General features: G+C 45.5%; 1 long non-coding RNA gene across 1 annotated transcript; it reads right to left on the bottom strand.

The window, feature by feature from the left end:
* Positions 1 to 10174: 10174 nt before the first annotated feature.
* On the bottom strand, positions 10175 to 15421 carry LOC125758153 (uncharacterized). Its single transcript, XR_007415911.1, has 2 exons — positions 15388 to 15421; positions 10175 to 10409 (listed from the first exon to the last, which is right to left on the bottom strand). It is a non-coding gene; the product is annotated as an uncharacterized LOC125758153 (long non-coding RNA).
* Positions 15422 to 16219: the final 798 nt, after the last annotated feature.

The following is a 16219-nucleotide window of genomic DNA, read 5'->3' as shown; positions in this document are numbered from 1 at the left end:
GGGCCCCTTTAAAAGATTTGAATAGCAAGTACTTGCATTTAAAAGGAACATTAAAGCGTATTTGAAATAATGATGCCGTGTCATGATATTTAGTATAATAGCGTGGAAAAACGACAAAAGACAAGATAGGACAATGACAAGCACGTCATGAGTTACAAAGTAATGAAATGCACTATGTGGTATTCACAGAATGTTGATCCTCACCCTCTGTGCAATGTTATACGCCTAGTGCGTGCCGACGGAAGTGCCTTAGGTGGCGAACTCTGTCATTACTCTCGGGAAAGTAAGCAGATGGCCGCCGTGGCTACCTACGTCGTTGTACATGTGTTCCCGTGTTCTTCATGTTTCCGTAGTGAAATAAGCAACGTTCATCGTATCTGTGGTGGCCGAAACTTCAAGGGATGTCGAATAACAATTGCTGTAGAGTGGGGTGCTCAAACACTAGAAAAACTTGCCCGCAACACGGTCTTACTGACTTTCCGCAAGGCCTCCTGAGCAAGAGCAACGGATCCACTGGACCGCCGCTGTTCGTTGGGAAAGGCGAGCCACTTCGTCATTGTGCGAGTTAATGCGTTGCTTCTTGTTCTCATGCTTTCGTTCTGCCATATCGGTGCTCGTTGGATGCACTCGATCATGTTGACACTGGTAGGCGACCAAAGTTATCGCAGCCTGAGCATGTGTTGGTTCCGTTCGACCACCGTGCAAGGGCACTTCACTCAAACATTCTGTATTTATTATTTACAGAAACAGATATGCAGCAATGGTTGACTTCAGGAAGAACAAGAAGTGATTGAGATGTCACATTTGTAAACAAAACAAAGCGATGTTCACCACGAGCTGCACCTCATAGCTGGGTCTCGTTACGCTGGTCTGTGCGATGCACCTTTCATATTTACTGGCTTGATGATTCACTCCACGTAGACAGTAGCACTGACGGTTCGTTCTCAAAACAGCCAGTTGGGCGTGTTGGTAATAAACATACTTTCTGCGACATGGGCAGCGCGACCCAGACGTTCATTGTCCTTCGCCGTCGTCGGTCATCACATGTCTCCTCGGCGACCCTCTTCAGAACTTGTCACTGCTCCCACGGCGCCATTTCTTGATACTTTACTGACCGCACTACACCATCAAACATGTCCTCTGATCAAGCGAACGATGCTGTCACTTGAATGACATAACTTCTTCACTGACTGACCCTCTGTCGCCGCACGCTTTGTATTGCCTGTATCAGCTCGTGCCTGGGTTCGGGAAGCTTCTACATGATGCGTATGTGCACAGCACAGCGAAAGCTAGGGAAAGGGCTAGATCCTTCTCACCGATTCGTCTGCAGAATCGGACAGCACAGCTTTGATTACTCGAATATCGTGATCTTCCGCAGGCATTGGCTGTCTTGGCGACGTCTTCTGCGGAGAGGGTAAGGGGCGTGCTTTTGGCGCCTTTTAATACTTGTTTTGTCGATGCGCACGCTCTGTCGCGCACAAACCGTCGGTGCCGGACTTTCATGTCGTCGTCTGAAATCGGCAACGCGCGCTTACTTAAGCACTCGTTTGTGACAAACATTGTGCACAACTCCACTTCTGTAGAGGCCCACGTTTTTCCTGCAGCTGCCAGAGCAGAATTAGTTGTCTGGAACCCCCATTTAGGGGAAATAGCAGCCGCGAACTTCATCCATCCTCTCACAGCAAAGCTATGCAAGGCGCTGTCATCTGCTCAGCTTCCCGCACCTACTGTCGCCGGTGCCCGCTAGGTGGCTATAAGTGCCGCCTCTATAGGCAGTGCACTAGGCGTGGCCACTGATCTCCACTAATGGAGGTCAGTGGGCGTGGCGACCTACTGTACTCCTGACCTGCCCAGATGTCCCCTCTCCAGCACCCACGTTAGTTCATACCTACTGCTGCTAGGGACGTAACCTACGAGCGTTGTGGCACTAGCCAGCACCTGTTCGCTGACGTCGGCTTTAACGCTCGTGGTGATTTTGCTAGCGCAGAGCGCTCATATCGTGTAATTATTATGCATAAATGCAAAATACTTCGGAAATAAAAATACGGAAAGTGAACTAGAACTTTTTTTTTTTGCATTTAAAGGACACAGCCGTCCTAAACTATGCAAGTCTACGGCTTCTCACGTAGTCGACCAGTGTGCAGCACTGAATAGCTTGCTTTTGACCCTCGGTCTAAGTTTGCAGAGACAGTCACATAATGCCGGCAGTCCGTCAAATAATACAGGCGTTTTAATGCAGCGCCGTCCAAACGGTCGCAGAGTAGCAGACGAACATCGCGATCTGGGGGGCGATCTGGCCCCAGATCGCGATTTGACAGACGTCTGCGCGCAGCTCGATACAGTTTGGACAGTGTAGCAGCGACTATCGTTGATCACGATCAAAAGTGCCTGTGTGACACCGGTGGGGTCACGCGACGCACTTTCGATCGCGATCGAGCCCAGTCTGTATCGAATTTCTCGACCGTGATTGGCTCCTTTCGGCAGCTCGCGCAAATAGGGCTCGTTCGCCACCGAAAGTACGTACACCGCGCGACTACTTGTTATTGTTGAGTGTTATGAAGCATCGCGCGTCGCTTGTTTGCAGACGAAGATCCACCTACGAATTTGCCACACTACTTCATCGCTACCGATTTTAACATTTGCGTGTTATAATTCAAAGGCGCCAGACGCAGTAGCAGCCGACACGGCAACTTTTCTGGGAAAATGGATAGGTCTGTTTAAGGCCGGTGATACGAAAGCGAGATGTTTTAACGCTTACGTTTATGGCGCTACGTTCAGCACGAGACATGCATTTCGAACCTTCTTCGAAATTGTCGCACTTTTTATTCCGGTCATCTTAGACAGCAGCATAAGCATAGCGCTAATTCTTGCTCTGACAAATTCGATCGCGCACCAGATACAGAATTTATACAAGGTCACCTTTTGAGTACCGACAAAACAAACCGTTAGGCTTGCCTCAGTCGCTCACCTGGTTGAATTGCCCGGGAAACCAAATCTACGACCAGCGGAGTCGCCTCCAAGAACACTTTCATATTCATTGTATATGAGCCGCGTGGCCCGTTTTCACGATAGAAACACTCGCGTTACCCACAAACCGTAGAATAACACGGATGCAGCCTTCCATGCTGCTGCGCGCAGCGGCCAGCAGCTGAACAGGAAACATGGACGACCACTGTTGCATTGTTCGAGAAACGAGCATTAGAGACGCAATAGCGAAGCAACGATTTTATTCCAAGTGCTTAGCCAGCTCGTCGACCACGAAACGTACCTCGCACAACACCGATCATTTACCGCTCGTTAGATCGTACGTCCATCAAAACGCGGACAACCTGAAAATATTCCGCTCTCTTGCTAGGCTTGCTTCTCGGCCGTTTTTGCCCGCTAGGCGTCCCACTGGTTAGGCGCAAAACAGAATCCGAAACTGTGATGTATCAATACTGTACTTGTGGCGCAAAAGCGAATGAGTTGACGATAAGGAAGTGCAGGGAATGCGTAGGGACGATTTGTCATCAGTAATTTTCTGTGACAGCAGTTATAAATTACCTCAGGAAGTAATGTTCTCTGGTAAAAGCACGCAAAGACGTGCCCTCAACTTCCTGAGTCGCTGGTCGGCTGCTGTGAAAGCTTGCGCCGCCCGTTGTCCCGTACGTGGCTCTACGTGCGTGCGAGATTGATCGTGCAATTAAACCACGGAAATGCAGGTGGCTTAATTTAATGGGCGCACGTATAAAGATGCATACTTGCCGCTTTCTTTGGGAACCTAGACTTTCCCCTGTTCTTGTAGAAAGAAGAGGGAACGATTTCTAGCTGACTTTTTGAACGTGCTGTTTTCAGGGAAAGATCTAGAGACTTTATGAAGGGCCACTTTTGACTGAGGGGCGCGCAGCACGCGCAGTTCCCGGGTAGGACACATTGTCTAGAAACGTGAATTTTAGAGATAAATGGGATAAAACGAAATTCTAAACCAATTTCGACGTTTTTTAGAAGACGCACTTTAAAGATGTTTTCTCGCCGAGCAGCAGATCGCGCGCCATTTAACTGGTCCATGCATGCACCGGCATGCACAAACCACCGCGAATTGAAATTTGAACTGGAGCCTGCGCACGCCATCTCTCATAGCGATAAAGAAAGTAACGCGCAAAAGAATAAAGGCATGTGGTGTCGACATTGCATCAGCAATCATGAAGACTTCAAAGTTCGTTATACCACAAAACTTTGCGTAATTTTTTTCTCGTAGCGATAACCTTCTAACTTCCTCACAAAGGTCTCAGCGCCGACTTTGTATCCATCCGCACGGCTGTTGCTCGTCGATTTTCGCTTGTGCGGACAGTGCGGTCGCGCTCGCCGGTCATGCCCTATTTTGATTTGTTTCGCGTTGTAAACTCGACTTGCTGCGCAACCAGCAGGAAAGAAAGAGGGAGACTGCGCTCTTTCCTCTCTCCCTCCTTCTTTCCTGCTAGTTGCGCAGCAAGTCGAGTTTACAAAATTCGCTACTCTGCCGAATCGCCGGCTTGGGACAGCGGTGGTGCGGCGGTAAAAGCAGTGATGGGGCGCTGCGGTCGCCAGCACGCGCAGCCGTGAAGTTGGCTTTTCCTCAAAAAGGATGCTTTTTGCGCACGTGAGCGCGCTTGGCGAATGGGAGCGCGAGCGGCGAGTTCTATCAAAGGCACAACTCTTATACCAAACCAGGCCCGTAGCCAGGAATTTTTTTCGGGGGGGGGGGGGGGGGGCACTTGCTGGAAGGCTTCACTATTTAAGAAAAACGCCTATTTTCATGATTTGTTTTCGATAAAACACCATGTGTCATCAAAATTTCGGAGGAGTCCCCCCCCCCCCTTTGGCTACGAGCCTGACAGAAACTCCGGGTCTCGCCATAAAGTAAGAGTATATTGACTCTACAGGTCTCAATCTGTTTCGAGTCACTGCCGGCCGACACTTTCACCCGATTAACACTCGTTTCAGTTTTTACCAATGACTGCGTGGGTGTCACACGGAGGCGACACACTGTAATATTAAATTCTTCAATGTGTCACTTTGAATCCGAGAAAACGTGCGTTCCTTGCGGCATGGCAGTGAGTTAATGAGTCAAAAGAAGTGCATTCCGGAAGTTTATCGGTTGGCAACACAAACCAGGCCGCTGCGATAAAAAAGGCAAATACATTACTAACGCCTCGCATGTATCTTAACTAACCCATATATCAGTGCAAAAACACGAATTATAGAGTTTGCCACAGTCGCGTTTGAGAAGCAGGTTAAAGGTCTCATTTGTCCACGTTGTCAGTTTAGGTTATTTTTACTACACATTTGGTGCAACAAAAGTTTCACATAATTATGATGTGTACTTTCGCTTCAGTGTGATAAAGAAACCACACTTTAATCAAATTTTTTGTTTCTGCCACAGCCTTCTGGCCTAAGTGACAAGGAAACAGCTGTGTGCAACGGGCAAGGCATCTGCTACATGACATTCCTTGTAAAGTAGGTACCCCCAATGACACAACATGCATTATAGGGTACGTTACATATTTGTATAGCAAACTGCTGTTTACTCGTTCAGTATGTTTTGTGTTTACTTTTGCAAAATTTCATATTCACTCATTATGCTTATCAACAGCTGGTGATGTCACCACTTGTTTTTCCAGGACTGCCATGCATCGACAGGATGCCTACCCCGAATGTCCACCGCAAGTGCAGTGAAACATGTGAACATCTGCTACAACAGGTCATCTGAACCTCATGCTTCCAATGCTGTATTGTGAATGGTTTACCAGGCGTCTCATGGAGGGGTGCTTACAATGCCACAAGCATTAGCTGTCTACCGTGTCATGCAATCTACACTGCAATAGTTGAAATTGAACACTAGCTCTGTGCATTAGTTACATTACATGGCACTGCCGAGGTCAACGACGCAGGTTTTATTCCCAGCCACAGAGGCCACATTTCGATTGGGGTGAAATGCAAGGACACTCGTGTGCTTAGTTTTGGGAGTAGAAGAGTGAAAACTTGTCGATGCAGCACATCAACAAAACTGAGGTCTGACAGGAAAGATGCTTAAAAAGATGAAAAATTTGTGAACACGAGGTGTTGCTGGAGCAAATGTTTCGACAAGCAGTCTTGCCTTCTTCAAGGCTACAACCGTGTTTGTTTTAACTCCAGGCAGTCAGAATCAATCTAAAGTTGCCCACTACTGTAAGACTCATAATCATGTCATAATTTGTATGTGAATCGTCAGAAATTATTAATCACATCACAAAATGAACATCATGGCAGTGAGGGGAATGAAGTCTTCTGATATGTAGTGCCTTGTGAGACAGTTTACAACGAGACAGTTTACAAACTACGCTCAGAAATGTTTGCCTTAACTGTGTTTAGATCATAGAAGTTTACAAAAAGTTTACGAGGCTGTGCTCAATTGCATTAGCCTTTGCACATATGTTCAATGAGCTCCTTCAAATTATTTACGGCTAATAAACAAATTGTAAATGTGACCAGCACTTCTTGCAGCATAGCTTCACCAAGCACGTTTAAATTGTCGCGATGAGCTAGATTGTATTCACTGGATGTGGTAGTGTTTTCTTTTTTTCATGTAGTAGAGAAACGTCTCAAATTTGTTTGAGCACACCTAGTTCCGCTGTTTGATTAAATTAACATGTCACAGTATAGTGCCTACCACTATGAAGTGCAAGTCTGTGCACTATTGTCACGAAAAAAACTAGGAAATCGAAGAGGTAGTTAAAACATACATGAATTTGACTTATCCACAGCCACACTGCACAGGTTCACATCATGCCCCACCAGTTGATTTCGTGAGTGTTTGCTTGCAATAGAGTGCTCAAGTTCTATCGACATGTCTATGCAATAGAGAGATTGCACTCATGGCTGAGCAGTCGTTTAGTGTTTTGTGCGCGCACCAACAAAGATGTACAATGCATGCCTAAAGCTTATTTTCTTAGAATTGTGCTTCTTGAATCTGTAAGCACTCACCTTATCTCTGTTTCTTTAGCATACTCAGCAGTCCGATTACTACTAGCGCCAAGAAATTCTAGCTGTAGAAACTGTGTCTGAACTATCACAAGGAACAGAGCAAGCCTGAAATATTTTCTTCCACCTATCACCTAAATAAATAATACTTATCGTATGGGATCATGGCTGAGAATTAAAAATTTGTGCCTACCCTGTTGACACAATGCGATATTGCTTATTTATAACGCATCCGTGATTGCTTACGTAACAAATTTAGCAAAACTACATCGCTCTCACTGTGCCAACTATCTGTGGTGTTGCGCACTTTCGTTTCCGATTCCACACCATGCACTCACTTCAAGACCAACACTACCTAGCAAGCGCCGCATAGCTAACGGCAGGATAAAACCCTTGTCCGAAAGATACGTTATTAAACTCGGACGCCGCAACACAATGAGAGCAACGTTTGTTCAGCGATCTCGGTGTTTAGTTATATGCATATATTGTCAGCTTTCAGAGTCATTATTCAAGAGTTGAAAGCTTTCGATGTATGAGTGACTCGTGTTGTTGGGACCTGACTTGCTTGTACCAGCTTGGGCACTCACAATAAACGATGCAAACCTTACTTGATTGACGTTGCTTTTGCTAGTCAAGCCCAGTTTGGTGACCTGGTGATAACTACACACGTGAGGTGCGATTTAGCAACGACAAAATACCAGAGGGAGTGAGAAGCGCAGTAGCGCTATAGACCTTTATACAGGAGAGAAAAAACGCGGCCATGCTGGGCTGCACGCGGGAGTACAAAGGCTGATGTCACTGCCTTGGCAGCGCATTTTTGGGGGGTCACACTATTTGGCGCATTCCAGAGAAGATTATGGTGGCGCCTAGGGTGTGAAAAGGCCTACAGCATGAACCAGCAGCAAAAGTGCATTTGTCTAACGATGATGATAGTACTTGCAGCGTCACCTGCCTCATGCTATTGCAGTTCAGTACGCCGCCGCTGCCTTTATTTCATACTACAGTCCAAAGTACAGTTTTCGTTCTCCTGCTACTTCCAGCTGCTACTTTCCGTTGGAGTCTCTTAGCTCCCTCAAATGATCGACAGCAAGACTAACACGTGGCCTCTTAAACCACTTTTTCACGTTATCATCGAATGCCCTCAGTTGCGGAGTTTATTTATTGCCTCATGAATCGATTGCCACAAAAATTTTTCAAATCCATCAAGAACGAGTGCAATTACAAGAGCTTGTCGCACGCTTTCTCTCGTCGCGACGAAGGTGCTGGAAGCTAAGCAGGGAGGGATGGCACGGGGAAAGAAGTTACGTCAGCGCGGCGTGATGAAACGCGATTGCTCTCCCCATTGTGAATCACATGCAGCGTGAGAGTTGGGCGCTCACTATTTAGCGGGCTATGGAGTGCAGCACCAGCACCCCGTGGCAAGAAGCACATCTGATCCAAACGACGCTTTCATTTATGTCGGCCGTTGGCCAATAGCATGCTACCTGCTATCCAACGTGAAGCAGCGGGTGCTCGCTGCTCTGAAACAGAGTGAGCACGGCCATCTGGTATGAAAATACGATGGCTGAGAAGATGGCAACTTCACGCTCCGCTTCTAAGCTCTCCTTGCCCTGCACAACTGCAAGACTTGGCTGAAATGTTCATAGCAGTGTCTGCTATCCGCAGAGTGTTTTTCACCAAGCCCAAGTGACCCTTCAAACCTCTATACACTAGAAAGAAGCTGCTCGACAACCCATGAGCATTACTTGCACTTTCTCACTGGCACAATAATACCTTCAGGGCAACACTGCAAGCCAATGAGAACCGATAAAACCAGCAAACCATTTTTAGTATTCCACAAGCATCGCCCCAACTAAACATTAAGAAAAGCAGGGCTATGTATACAAATGAGAACAATGATTGAATTCAGTGCGTCAGTAGTACTTAATGCATATATCTAAATACATCTGGGTGATTGTGGCACACTAAAAGCTCACAAATAAGCTTTCAGCTCCTTCAGAATAATGTAGAACAAGTACCATGAGATGTATTAGAGACAATAGACACAGCACTGACAACCATTCCTGATTGCATCATAACATGCAATTGATGGAACAGCCAGCTGTGCAGAAAAATGCAACGTTATACTGCTGATCGCATAGTATTGTATGTATGCATAATATTGAAGGCACAATTACCCTTTTGGTCAGTGCCCACAATACCAAGCCAGAAAGACCAGAACTCGTATCTGCAACACCTGCAGTCCCACAAAATGAACACCAATTGACAGGGTATTTTTTTTTAATGCTATGACAGTCGGGCCTCTGTTGTCTTTGTAAACAAACTCTGCGCCGAGGTGGAAAAACTTTGCCGCACCTAAAGTTACATTTAAGTCAGTAATTAACAAAAACTCTTTAATTAGCTTTTTAGTTATTAACTTTAGGGTCGTTGTTCATATGGAAGAGCTGTAGGGTGACAATTTATGACATGCACATTTTTCAAAAATCGCAGAAACGCACGTAATTTGAGATAATCATAGAAATTCAAGGCCCCGATCTAGGCGAAACCGAAACTCAGCGCATCGGGAGTGCAGGAAATCCATCATCCTCGTTATAAAAGACCGGAAGCTTATAGGTGACAACTTTTGAGAAAAGGTGCGTCGTAGCAGAATATGGCCAGAAAAAATGGCAAGCCGTCTCAAATACCCAAGTGGACCGCTTATTCTTTGCGTTTGGTGTGTAGTGCTCATCTGTTTCTTTGTTAAACTCGAAAGAAGTGCAAAGAACTTGCTGGCTTGTCTGCGAGAAGTAGCGCCGCAGTGACTGCCGCCTAGTTCTAAGCTGTACAGCTGAAAGACAAGTGGAAATTGCGGTTTCTTGGGTGCAGTGTAAAAGTAACAGATAGGACTACACACCAAATGCAAAGAATAAGAGGTCCATTAGGGTAATTGAGACGGCTTGCCGTTTTTTCTGATTAAACTTTAGGTGCGGCAAAGTTTTCTGCCTCGGCGTAGAGCTTGCTTGCGAAGACGACAAGGCCCGACTGTCAATGCTTTTTATAAAAAATCTGTATTGTCTAAAAAAAAACACCCTGTATGTATACTGCAAAGCCCCCATTCCCCAGTGCAGAGTGGCCTACCGAGCTCAGCCCTGGTCAACTTCCCTGCCTTTGTTTCATCCTTATTCTCTCCCCAGCAGCAGCAGCAGAAACAAACGAGTGTATGAAATAAGTATTTTATTGTCCTAATCACATCTTGCGCAGCCCATGGTAAAGTTCATCAGTCTCAAAAACGCATTCTCACAAAAGAACAGTTCCAGAGAGTCATGCCAAATAAAAGAGCAAAAGCCATGCGAGGGAGGAAAAAAATATAGAAAAGAGTGGGGTGGCAAGGCATAATTTAAAGTGAAGTCCATTTTCATCGCTTCTGGTGCCTCCTGTCATTGTCTTCCTTCCTGCAATCACAAACAAGCACAACAGAAGGTGCATTAGTAAACACAAAGGGTCCTGTCAAGAATGGCTTGAAAGTTGCTCTTGTCACTGCTGCTACCAGCTTTACTGGCACGACCATGATTGGCATTTAAAATCTGTGCGCTGGGAAGAAGCCCCCCAAAACTTAAAGGCAGCTTAGCATTAGTGGTGCCAAGGCTGAAGAAGTGCAGAGCTGGGCAGCCTTCTTTGTTTATCTTTGGTTTTTCTGTTTCTTTCCTCCTCTTTCTTTCTTTTTCTCTGTTCCAGTTTTTTCTCTCTTTATTTCTATTTTTCTTCCTTTTTTCCCCTTTCTCTCTCTTTGTATTTCTCGCTTGCTTCCTCTGTTTTTCTATTTTCATTTGTGGTTTTGCCTGCGTTACGCTAAGCGACGACAGCATACGACAGCCCAGGCCCCTAAAGTACTCCGCACTTAATACAGTCGCCAACCGTTTATTCGGACTCCGCGGGAATCACCGAAAAGTCCGAATAATCGGGAGTCCGAAAAAAAGGATTTACCAGAAAAAAAGCACCTGTATTGACCCAGAGGCCAGAAAAAACTTGTCAATGCACGTCTGTATGCATGCACGCTTACGCGCGACCTAGTCATCCTGTATTTCAGCCAATGTTTGGCCACTCCTGTGGGTCGGCAGTAGCACTGCAACGGCCTACGCTAAATCCGCATTTGATGGCTGTGGTGTGGGAGGCGCGTCATCACGGCAGTCACTGCCCACATGCGCTGGTTCGAGTAGCTGACGGATGATCTCATCGCGCAATTCAGCGAAAACTCCCAAGCAACTTCGGATTGAGGTCGGCCGGCTTCTACCTGGCGAATAATCGCTCAATTTTTTGCAATTGTCAGGGCCTTGTAATTGCCGCGTTTCTTAGTTCTGACGGGCTAGTTGATGTTGCAGCGCTTGTGTTGGCGTACTCTCTTAGTATGAGTTAGCACCGCGTCGTACTCGTACGCGCTGTCATTCACCTCAAACGCCGCACCGAGCTGATTCCAATCTCGGCTTGTCTTGGCCTGCTGTTGGGCCGCAATAGCTGTTCAATGGATACTTGACTGGCTAAAGCCAAAAGGCAATCGTTACGCGTAGCTAACAGAGCCTTCGAGGTCGGCAGTTTCTGCGTGGATTTTGACACTGGCACGATCTCCAGCTACCGCCAGTGCAGCATTTCAGTGCTGGCAACCTAGCGAAAATATTATAAACACTGCTGACAGCTTGTCGTGGCGTTCAACGTCGCACTCGATCAGACAACCGGCTGATCGAAAAATCGAACGGCGCACTGTGGGGCGTCCGAATTTCGGTCGCGAGTTTATATGATACTTCAATGGGACTAGTGGCAGTGCTGCGAAGGTGTCCAAATAAACGAGCATGTCCGAATTTTCAGCGTCCGAATAAACGGTCGGCGACTGTATTGTCACGGGGTCGTAACGGGGACGAAGGAAGCGGTCAGCTTGTTCAAGACTAAACCTTTTATTTGAGCAAATCTTTGTCCAGAAAAATGAAAAGGCAAGTCCGAACCTGTGGTGGCTGCGCTAGTTCCAGAATAATATCAACTGTTCGCGTTTGCACGCTCAAGCCTATCAAAAGATTCTAAAATAATCTGGAAGCTTCCCAGACATTCGAGCGCAGTTTGCGAAAGGCAGTGGCTGTACGTGTAACGGACCCGTTACATAAAAATACAAAAAGGAGTGCGTGTGCCATTGCCCCCCTCTAAGCGTCCCGATGCTTAAAACAGAACATTGAAGGAAAAAAAAATTCATGCACAAAGAAAGAACAAAAAGAAAGCAAAAAGTAGAGTCCTAAGGTTTGCTAACGCATATAAAACGGTTTAAGGCATGTTTCATCGTAGTATTTATGCTTCGCTAGCTAAATTTTTAACTTGAAATCATTGGTGGCACGCAGCAGTTGAGACTTTTTTTGTACGCTTCCGCCTTTCGTTTTATGTTACGCCTCAAGCGTTTTATTCTGCGCTTGACAAAATTATATCCCGTGTGATCCGAGTGTTGTTTCTCAGCAATTTTTTACTTTTTGTCGGGATATAATGACGTATGCAGTGCGACATTATACGCTTAAATTGAAGCCAGAGCTCATTGACGTGAACAGAAGTATCGTTGACCATTTCAAAAAGTCTTGGTTTTCATGCACTAAGTAGGTAAGTATGGCTGAATTATCTTCTTTCTGAAGATTCGGCACAGCAACTTCAGTAGTTTTGGCGGTAACAGTGCATCCGAGGGGTAGCTGGCATTTTGGCATATTGTGATCCGATATACCATCTATGATCTCCAAATTTAGTACATCAAGATGAAAGTTGTCACTAATAAGTAGTAAGTCTAGGACGTTGGCGCTTGACCTTGTGTTCGGGTAGGAGAGGTTACAACTTGACGAAGCCCGAAGTTTAGCATCAAATCAATGAGCGAATTGGATGATTGTGAAGTGTGGTGCAGTCAATATGAGGCAGATTGAAGTCTCCCATAAGAATATAACACGATTGCTAGCATGATTCTGCATAAACTCATGGACTGCAACAACACTTTCGTGACCAGACACAGGGCTTCTGTAGAAGCAACCAGTAAGTATTGCAAAGTCGCTGCACATTATCTTGCAGAACACTGCCTCAGCATCTGGAACCTCGGGCATCAAGACAAAATGTAAGCGTTAATAAGTAGAGCTACGCCACCACCTCTAGTTGGTCTATCTTTACGGATAACTGAGTAGTTAGGGGCTGCTATTTCGTGGCTGTAAACCTCTGCTGAAAGCCATGTTTCTGTAATAGCCACATGTCAGGGCTATGTTCGAGCAGCACATTTTCTAATGCTTCAGTTTTATTGACAGTACCTCTCGCGTTTACATTTAGTAGTGTTATCTCTGTGAAAGTTTGTGCCTTTGAGTTGCTGGTCGACTTCTTTTGGCATTTGTTTGGACTGCAATTCTCTCATTTGTTTTGTCGTCCCAGACAAATGCATTCTCATTTATGTGTAGTTTGTCGAAGAATAGTGACACCTTTTCTCCTTTCGGCGGCTCGCACTTTTGCCAGAGTTCTCCTTTCGCGCACCCTACGATTAAAATCTTCACCTATCGAGTAGTTAGTGTTCTTCAACTTGCAGCCTTTCTTTAGTATCACTGATTTGTTTCGCGAGTCGAGTAGCTTTTAGGATGACCGGTCTGTTTTATCCTTCAATCGGGCTGCCTGGGTGATGTATTCGTGCTATGGTAACTGGCTCCAAACCAAGGGTATCCTTGATGATTGCTTGATTGACACTGCGTTTCAATGTTCAGCAGTTTTCGCCCTCAACCTCACGTGTAATCCATAAACAATAAGACTTGATCTCCTGCTGTGGTTTTCCAAATCGTCAACCCTATTTTCCAATCTTTTAAAGGCCCTCTCCAACTGCAATATGTGATTTTCACATGAGACCACTTTTTCTTCAAGCTTGGAAAGGGCATCTATCTTTTTTTTCAATTTCAGGGAGCCAACATTCTTTGATATCTTTTATATCAGCGGCAATATCTTTTAATTGTTTAGCAATCTGGCCATAATTGGGGCCTGGATTCTGCTCTGTCACCAGCCACTATAACAAGTTTCCATAAATACAAAACAGCATCAGTAACTGCCAACAAGAAGCCATGGGCACGGCAGCACCAACAAGAATGGGTTACTGGACCTGAAACACTCGCCTGCACGAAGAAGTACGGCGGGTTAGACCTCTGCATCCTTGTGATCAACCGTACCCAATGGTTCCGGGATGGGGTGAAACACCATAGGTGGGGCTCGATACTGGTCCAGCAGATTAGCCACCAAGACGAGCCAAAAGATCAATGTCGATGCCTTCATAGGTTGGTGCCTCAAAACTAGGACTAGAAAAGCCTAATCGATCCTGTAGCTGTAGACTGCACCCAAGCCACAAGACAAGCCAAGCTGCTAGGGTGTCACAGTTGCGTATGCACGTTCGTGGTAAGTGTCCCCTACTCCTGCACATCCAGCATTTGCTCCTTCTTGCGTTAAATACGCATCTACGTGGTCTTACATTACTTTATTTTCGGCCTTTACAAATTTTTGTTGGTCAGAGTTGTCAAGAACTTCAAAACAGTTTCATTTTCATCCTTGCAAATATTAATAAGGTAAGAAAAGTGCTGGACAATGACTGCTGTTGAAAAACAACAATCTCTTTGAACTGTCGTATTGTGGTTGACCTCCAAGTTAATCAAGATGTCCACGAATACACTGACTGTGCTATTGTTTACTCATAACGAAAGCATGACAAAAAGTCTAAATAGAAGTGGCCAGATGACAGCAAGCATTTGTGCAAGCAGCAACCTGGTAACAGGCGTTTCTGGCAACTTCATTCATTTGTACTTTAATTAAGCTGGTCTCTGGGCCGAGTCCAAATTTTCGCTCGGATTAGGCTCGATTTGATCAGGTGCCGCTACATGGTCACTTTAATCGCGATTGGGCCCGATTGGGATCGAGATGATGGCGATTGGCTGTCCTGCACTGATATGGATAGTTTACACCATGTAGCAGTGATCATTGCCGACTGCAATCAAGAAATCCAAACCGGATCGGCACTGATTACAATCAAAAGTGCCCTGTGTGACACCAGTACTACAAAGATTCTGCACCTTCCTATTCGTGCACCAGCATGCGTACACTTTTTTTAAAACTCCACTCGGGATGAAGGACCCTCTGTTCCCTTACGGCACTGATGTCCACCCCTACACCCACTAATCCGTTCTGCTTACTCCGTGCCGTGAGTGCAGCCAGTCCTGCACAAAGAAGCTGCGCAGCGATGCAAGCGATGCCCCAAATTCTCCAGTACATCTTTCATGAGAGTCGTGTTGTATGTGCATGGGGAGATGCAGTTGAGAGTTTTCCCACGTCCCATATGATGTTATCACTGCACCATTATACTTCTCCCCCTACACCCGCATTGCAAAGACATATAGTGGAACTCACTTTACAGGCACCGTGAATGGGGGAAGCTTCAGAAACAACCTGCAGAAAAGAAGAGGTAAACTGGTTCAGATCTGTGATGCCCTTCATGAATAACAGCTGACTCACATCTTGAGGCATGCACGACAGTTCTGCCAAAGACCATCACAAATAGAATAGACTTGATAATTCAGACTTTTGGTTAATTCAAACAAACTCTGTGGGCGCTTTGTTTTCAATGTATTTTAAAGCCGTTTAAATCAAACTACTCCATTACATAATTTCACTTAAATGATACGCTTTTGTTTGTCGACGCTGTTTTTTTGCTTCTAGCCGAACATTTGCATTCTTATATCACTAATTTTTGCAAATAAAGCAGATTATCCACCTACATAACAGCCAAACTGGCCAAACGACATGTACCAACATTCGCATGTTGACTGAGGAAGAAAAAAAAAACCACAAAGGTCTGGCTTTGATCTATCGCGCGCCGAGCGCTTTATTAAGTCACTTTCACCGCAGTACACTGGTGTCATACGAAAAAGCACATTAAAATTACGAAGGGGCTACCAGCTATCACAGGATGTTTTGTCCCTTAATTATACATGCTTGTACGCGCCGTATAATAATGAGTACCAGTATGACCACCGATGTGTAAAAATTTCACTTTATTTAACACTAACAAACATTATGGCCTGAATCACCCATTTATGAGAATTCACACAAATTCCTGGGGTCCCTTCGAGTTTGAATTATCGAGAGCACGTGTCTCTTACAGATGAATCTTGTAAAAAGAGCACTAAAAAGGGGGGCACGAGAGGCAAAGGTGACAACACAAGTGCTCACTAACTAAAAG

This window comes from Rhipicephalus sanguineus, chromosome 4 (assembly GCF_013339695.2).
Source record: "Rhipicephalus sanguineus isolate Rsan-2018 chromosome 4, BIME_Rsan_1.4, whole genome shotgun sequence".
NCBI classification, from domain to species: Eukaryota; Metazoa; Arthropoda; class Arachnida; order Ixodida; family Ixodidae; genus Rhipicephalus; species Rhipicephalus sanguineus.
The sequence above is the reverse complement of the archived record's forward strand: the minus strand, read 5'-3'. Positions and strand labels throughout refer to the sequence as shown.